The following is a 6,547-nucleotide window of genomic DNA, read 5'->3' as shown; positions in this document are numbered from 1 at the left end:
CAAAGCAGCAAAATAAAAATGCATGCACAAATAAAAATAACCACCATTAAAATTAAAAGCAAATTGTAAGTGTTTCAGCTCTTCTGCTAGCAGAAGCATTAGATTTTTGCTGATTGGACAATCCTCAAAGAGGGTACACGTCCTTGTTCTCAAAAACTATAAAAGCACCTGTGGCGCAGCACTTCTGGGAAGGGTAGTGGACAAACCTTGTACAGAAAAGGTTCAGCCTCTACCCTTCCACCATTTAAAACTTCTAAACTACTACTGCTTCTTAACCATAAACAGCCTCTATAGTTACAAGTTAGAAACCATATCTTTAAAAAGAAGTCTAAGAGAGTTATATTTCATGTTTATAAAACCTCATTTTTCAAAGGACAGTAATGGCAGAAAATGTGGGAGAGGGGCAGAAATCCCTACTTTCTGCCTGATACTCATGGCTCCTTTTAATAACTTAAAGTTTGTAACTTGAATAATTTCATGTAAGGCAATCAAATCTTATTAAGTAGGAAACAACAACAACAAAAAAAAACGAAGAAAAGAAGGAACAAGCAATATACTTTTTTCTAAAGGAAACTTGTTACAATATAAAACAGTTGAGATATTTTAACAGTGATGTAATTATCAACATGCCATGTAGGGCCTGCTGTTTTAACCAGACTGAAGAGGGTTACTGTATGTATATAAAAAGGTCTCTATGTAGCTTTACACCCACCTTCAGTATGCAGCAGAGTAAATACTGGTGGGGATGGGGCACCATCTCTCTGATTTCCGTAGCAACTCCTCTGAAAGAAGATCTAGTGGAGACTACTGCTTTCCAATGGTTTCATGAAAACCGAAATTATTTTCACCAAGAAGCTCTCATGCCAAGTATATAGTACTTACTGTTCTTCTTCCTGGATTTGTGTGTGTATATGTATGTGATAAAATACACATAACATAAATTGACCAGTTTAACCATGTGTACAATCCAGTGGCATTGAGTACATTTATAATGTCATGTTACCTTTACCACCATCCATCTCCAGAACTCAGTCCTATTTAAGATCTCTCTATGTGTTTCTTTACCAGTGGACCCTTTTGTCAAGTTGACTAAAGTACATTTCTGTTTTTGCTGTTTAACAAGCCTGACCGAAAGTCTCTTCTGTTCCTTTCTCCCTATATCCACCTCCTTCTAAGGTCTCTTTTTGTCCTTCTAAATCCCTTTCCTTCTGTTTCCTCTTTCCTTCCCCACCATCTATGCCGTAGACATACTGTTACAACACATCCCAAAGACGATCCTAGAGAATTGAAGAGAAATAATACAAGTTTTTTTTAAATAGTAGCTTTATGGAGGTATAATTTACATATCATAAAATTTAATATTTCCAAGTGTAAAATTAATGATTATAAGTAGTTTTGCAGAGTTGTAAAATCATCACCACTGTCCAATTTTGGAGTATTTTTATAGCCCCAAAAACACCATTAACAGTCTTCTCCCCTTCCCTTCTCCCTCTAGTCCTAATTCTTCCAATCTGCTTTCTGTCTCTATTGATTTGCCTGTTCTGGATTTCATGTAAATACATGTTCAAAATACAACAAATACAATATGTGACTAGCTTTTTTTGCTTACCGTAATGTTTTCAAGATTCACGCATATTGTTGTATATATCATTACTTCATCCCATTTTATCATTAAGTAACGTCTCATTGTATGTATATACCATGTTTGTTTATCCATTCATCAGTTAATGGACATTTGAATTATTTCCAGTTAGGAATAAACACTATCTACAGGTATTTGTGTAGACATGTTTTCTTGGACACATCATGTTTTCAGTTCTCTTGGGCACATATGAAGGAGTGGAACTGCTAGATCATATGGTATAATACAGTACGTGTAATTGCCTCTTGGGAGCATTTAATTGCTCCCTTTTCCTTTCTGTGATATTTTAAGATGTTCAGGTTTTGCTTCTATCATTCTCTATTCTTCCTTTTATTTTTGTTACATGTTACTGCTTTCAGTACACCTTTTCATTTTTTTCTTCTCCCTGTTTTTACTTTTACTAATTGAGTTCATTTTTTATAAATATTTATCCTTAAATCCCTTTACTATATTCCTTTTATCATTATTTCCTTCTCTCTCCCTGTCACTGTTTGAGGAAAACCTGCTTCACCTAGAGGAAAGTGAGGTTCACGGAAACATAATGTCATGAAGGAGTTCTGTACAGTAAGAACTTCAGAAACAGTAACAGAAGGACATATTCAGGGGTGTATAGATATAAGATTATTAAAGCTTGTATTTAAGTGACCATTGTGGTCATATTTTTATTCCTGTGTTTGACAAGTCTGACCGGAAAACTTGATGTTGACCTGCAGTTTCTCCCATCCATCCACCCAAACAAACTGCAAATATAATGTGACTCTCAGGTAATTGCTGCAGCCGCTGTGTAGGGTATGTCACCACCAGCAGCACTAACCCTTTGCCTCGGGCACCATATGGACAGTGACGGGCAAATCACCCTGATGAGATGAAGAGCTGAAAGTGGGTTGAGGAGGCCTTTGACTTGTCCCAGCCACACCACCTCCCGGTAGGACGTGCCTCTGTCTTATTCTCACAGTAAACTCAAGTTTGAAGCTGAGAAGCACCGATTTTTGCTCAGGGAGATGATTCAGTATTCTCCAGGTTTTTGACAGCTGACCAATTAAAAACCAGATGACACCGTTAACAAGCTCTAAATAAGCCAACATGTAGAGCAATAGAAGGCACCAAAGCACCTACTATACAGCCATTTGCAAGGTGAGTGTGGAAAAATTCAGTGATAATGCCATTGATGAAGAGGATGCTGATGACCTCAGGGATGCTGGGCAAGATTCAAATCATTAACTGGAAGGCAGCAAATTCTGTTTCTTTTAAACATTTCCAGTGAGTCTTCCATTTCCTCCATTTTTTGTCTTCAAAATTCTGAAATTTCTTCTAATTCCAGTTAACAATTTGAATCCTACCTAGCAAAGCTAAAGGATTCATCATTACCTTCACCAGCATAACCATCACACTCACACTAAGCATGGCCATATATTAGATGTGACTGGTTTCATGGGTACCTTTATTTTTTTGACCATGTCACATATCTTGCAGGATCTTAGTTACTAGACCAGGGATCAAATTTGGGGATCTGACAGTGAGAACTCCGAGTCCTAACCACTGAAGTGCCAGAGAATTCCCCATGTTTAACTTTAAAAGCATAGTGTCTGCGCGCTTGGCAGCCCGACGACGCGGGAGCCTCAGCGGCCGGACGAGGCTTGCGGCGCTCCTTACCATGGAGCGCCGGTCCGCTGAGGCGGAGAAAATGAAGAACGAAATTGCTGCTGTAGTATTCTTTTTCACAAGACTAGTTCGAAAACATGATAAATTGAAAAAAGAAGCAGTCGAGAGGTTTGCTGAGAAATTGACCCTAATACTTCAAGAAAAATATAAAAATCACTGGTATCCGGAAAAACCATCAAAAGGACAAGCCTATAGATGCATTCGTGTCAATAAGTTTCAGAGAGTTGATCCTGATGTCCTGAAAGCCTGTGAGAACAGCTGCATCTTGTACAGTGACCTGGGCTTGCCAAAGGAACTCACTCTGTGGGTGGACCCATGTGAGGTGTGCTGTAGGTATGGAGAGAAAAATAATGCATTCATTGTTGCCAGCTTTGAGGATGAGAACAAGGATGAGATTTCCAAGAAAGTTACCAGGGCTCTTGATAAGGTTACCTCTGATTATCATTCAGGATCCTCTTCTTCAGATGAAGAAACATGTAAGGAAGTGGAAGTGAAACCTAATTCTGTGGCTGCGACCCCCAGCCCTGTGTACCAGATTTCAGAATTGATATTCCCACCTCTTCCAATGTGGCATCCGTTGCCCAGAAAAAAGCCAATAATTTATCGAGGGAATGGCAATCAAAATCACTACCCTCCTCCCATTCTATTTGGTTATCCAAATCAGGGACGGAAGAATAAACCATATCGCCCAATTCCAGTAACATGGGTACCTCCTCCTGGAATGCATTGTGACCGCAATCACTGGGTTAATCCTCACATGTTAGCACCTCACTAGCTGCTTTTGTCTGTTGGTGTCATGTTGAGAGAAGGTAGAATAAGCCTGACTACACATTAAAAGTTCATACTTAAAGTAGTAAAGTTAGATGGGCTAAACCATCAAACTTATTTTTATAGAGAAGTTATTAAGAATAATCTTTTCTTAAAAATATATATGCACTTTAGATATATTGATATAGTTTGAGAAACTTTATAAATAAAGTTAGTCAAGTGCCTGAGTTTTTAATATTAAATGAGTATTTATATATTGTGCATCAGCTCTATTGCTTATGAGGATACTGTAGGAGTGGATGATCTGTTCTAGCACCTTTGAGCATTTACTTTATGAAAAGTATGTAAGTTATTTATACACATGAAAATCTATTTTATGTCGTTTAGAAGAATTGCATAAAATCATGTAGTTGCAAATAAAAAGTAGTTTGAGGCATTAAAAAAAAAAAAAAAGCATAGTGTCATCAATTTTTAGTCAAACCACAGAGTTCATACCATTACTGAGAATGTTTGTTTACAAGCCCATTGTTGAGCCTTTCAGACTGTGAAAGGAAAAGCCACACAAAGTCATATTCCTGAAATTCATTAAGGTTACTATTTTGTTAAAGCCTCTGGAAATTTTTCAGGACTAAGAATGACAGAGAGGGACCTGAATCTGAAATTGATTGGCATTGCCCTTTACTTACAGTTCTGATAAATATCCAGGATTTGTGCCTGTAGTAGATGTGAGCAGTAATGCTTTTTATTTTTACTTTCCTACTCTTTATTAGCCAGTATGCCAAACTCCCTTTCAAACAAAGAGGTGGAGCCAGTAACAATCAGAAATTTTTGCTCTATGAGTGCATCCTTCTCTGCATGATCAGACTTGAGCATGAGAGGTCTGAGAGAAGCACAGGGTTGCTGGACTTTCTGACTGAGTTGTTATAGAAAGTGCACTTTCAACAAGTTTTGGATAACACAGCATGATGTGAATTGCTACCATACACATCACCGACTGGGACTAAGCCAATCGACACTAAGACTTGAACTCCCCCCAGGGAAACATCGGAGAAGGCACTGGCAAGCCACTCCAGTGCTCTTGCCTAGAAAATCCCATGGATGGAGGAGCCTGGTAGGCTGCAGTCCGTGGGGTCACTAAGGGTCGGACACGACTGAGCGACTTCACTTTCACTTTTCACTTTCACACATTGGAGAAGGAAATGGCAACCCACTCCAGTGTTCTTGCCTGGAGAATCCCAGGGATGGGGGAGCCTGGTGGGCTTCCGTCTATGGGGTCACACAGAGTCGGACACGACTGAAGTGACTTAGCAGCAGCAGCAGCAGGGAAATACAGCCAATGGACCGGAGATGATGGTTAGCAACACCCAGAGGCTCAGCAGTGACACCTGATGAGACCAATCAGGAATCAGTTTTAGATGCTCTTAGTTTCATTTCTCAAATTTTTTAGCTAGCCCACATAAAAAATTTATGAGAGAAACTTGGGACATTTTGAGGCAATGATGGGAAGTAGCACTATCAGTTCAGTTCAGTTCAGTCGCTCAGTCGTGTCCGACTCTCTGCGACCCCATGAATCACAGCACACCAGGCCTCCCTATCCATCACCAACTCCCAGAGTTCACTCAAACTCATGTCCATCGAGTCGGTGATGCCATCCAGCCATCTCATTCTCTGTCGTCCCCATCTCCTCCCGCCCCCAATCCTTCCCAGCATCAGAGTCTTTTACAGTGAGTCAGCTCGTCGCATGAGGTGGCCAAAGTATTGGAGTTTCAGCTTTAGCATAAGTCCTTCCAATGAACACCCAGGATTGATCTCCTTTAGTACTATGAGACTTTTTATTTTGTTCTTATCAGGGAAGAAGTTACAGAAGTGAAATCTTCTCTGGTATCGGTGTTAACAGCTAACTATTCTGGTCTCCAGTTCTGATGTACAGGTTTTTCCCCACATCAGGTAGTTCTCAGACACCATCTGGGTATCCTACAATTCAACAGAGTTCACACGCTGTCTGCCTGGAGATACTTAATAGCAGTAGATCCCACAGGTTAAGGGCTCAGTCCTAGAAGCCTGCCCCCTTCCCCCCAATTCAGATGCCAGTCACAAGTCCAGGTTGTCACCTGTGCTTCTGACCAAATGGTTATAGATCAGAGATTCTAGCCACACCCTTCTTGGGTTTGATTAATTCTCTAGAGCAGCTCACAGAACTCAAAGAAACACTTTCCTTACTAGATTATGAGTTCTATATAAAAAGAGATAACTCAAAAGGAAGAGACACATTGTGCAGCGTATGAGAAAAAGGTGTGGCATTTCATCCTCTCTGAGTTAGACATCTTCTCTCCCCACACCACCACACGTTCACCAACGTGGAAGCTCTCTGAATTTTTGGCGGGGAGAGGCTTCATTATTATAGGTATGATTCATTAAGCCACTGGCCATTGGTGATTATACTTAATTTCCAGCCCCTCTCCCCTCCCTGCAGTC

At 40.1% G+C, this 6,547-nt stretch overlaps 1 pseudogene; it reads left to right on the top strand.

Moving 5' to 3' along the window:
- The first annotated feature begins 3,236 nt into the window (after positions 1-3,236).
- On the top strand, positions 3,237-4,538 carry LOC129559302 (protein BTG3 pseudogene; annotated as a pseudogene).
- Positions 4,539-6,547: the final 2,009 nt, after the last annotated feature.

This window comes from Moschus berezovskii, chromosome 8, assembly GCF_049115385.1.
Source record: "Moschus berezovskii isolate FMDL1 chromosome 8, NW_MosBer_1.0, whole genome shotgun sequence".
Taxonomy (NCBI): domain Eukaryota; kingdom Metazoa; phylum Chordata; class Mammalia; order Artiodactyla; family Moschidae; genus Moschus; species Moschus berezovskii.
Note: the sequence above shows the minus strand (reverse complement) of the source record. Positions and strands in the feature narration are given on the sequence as shown.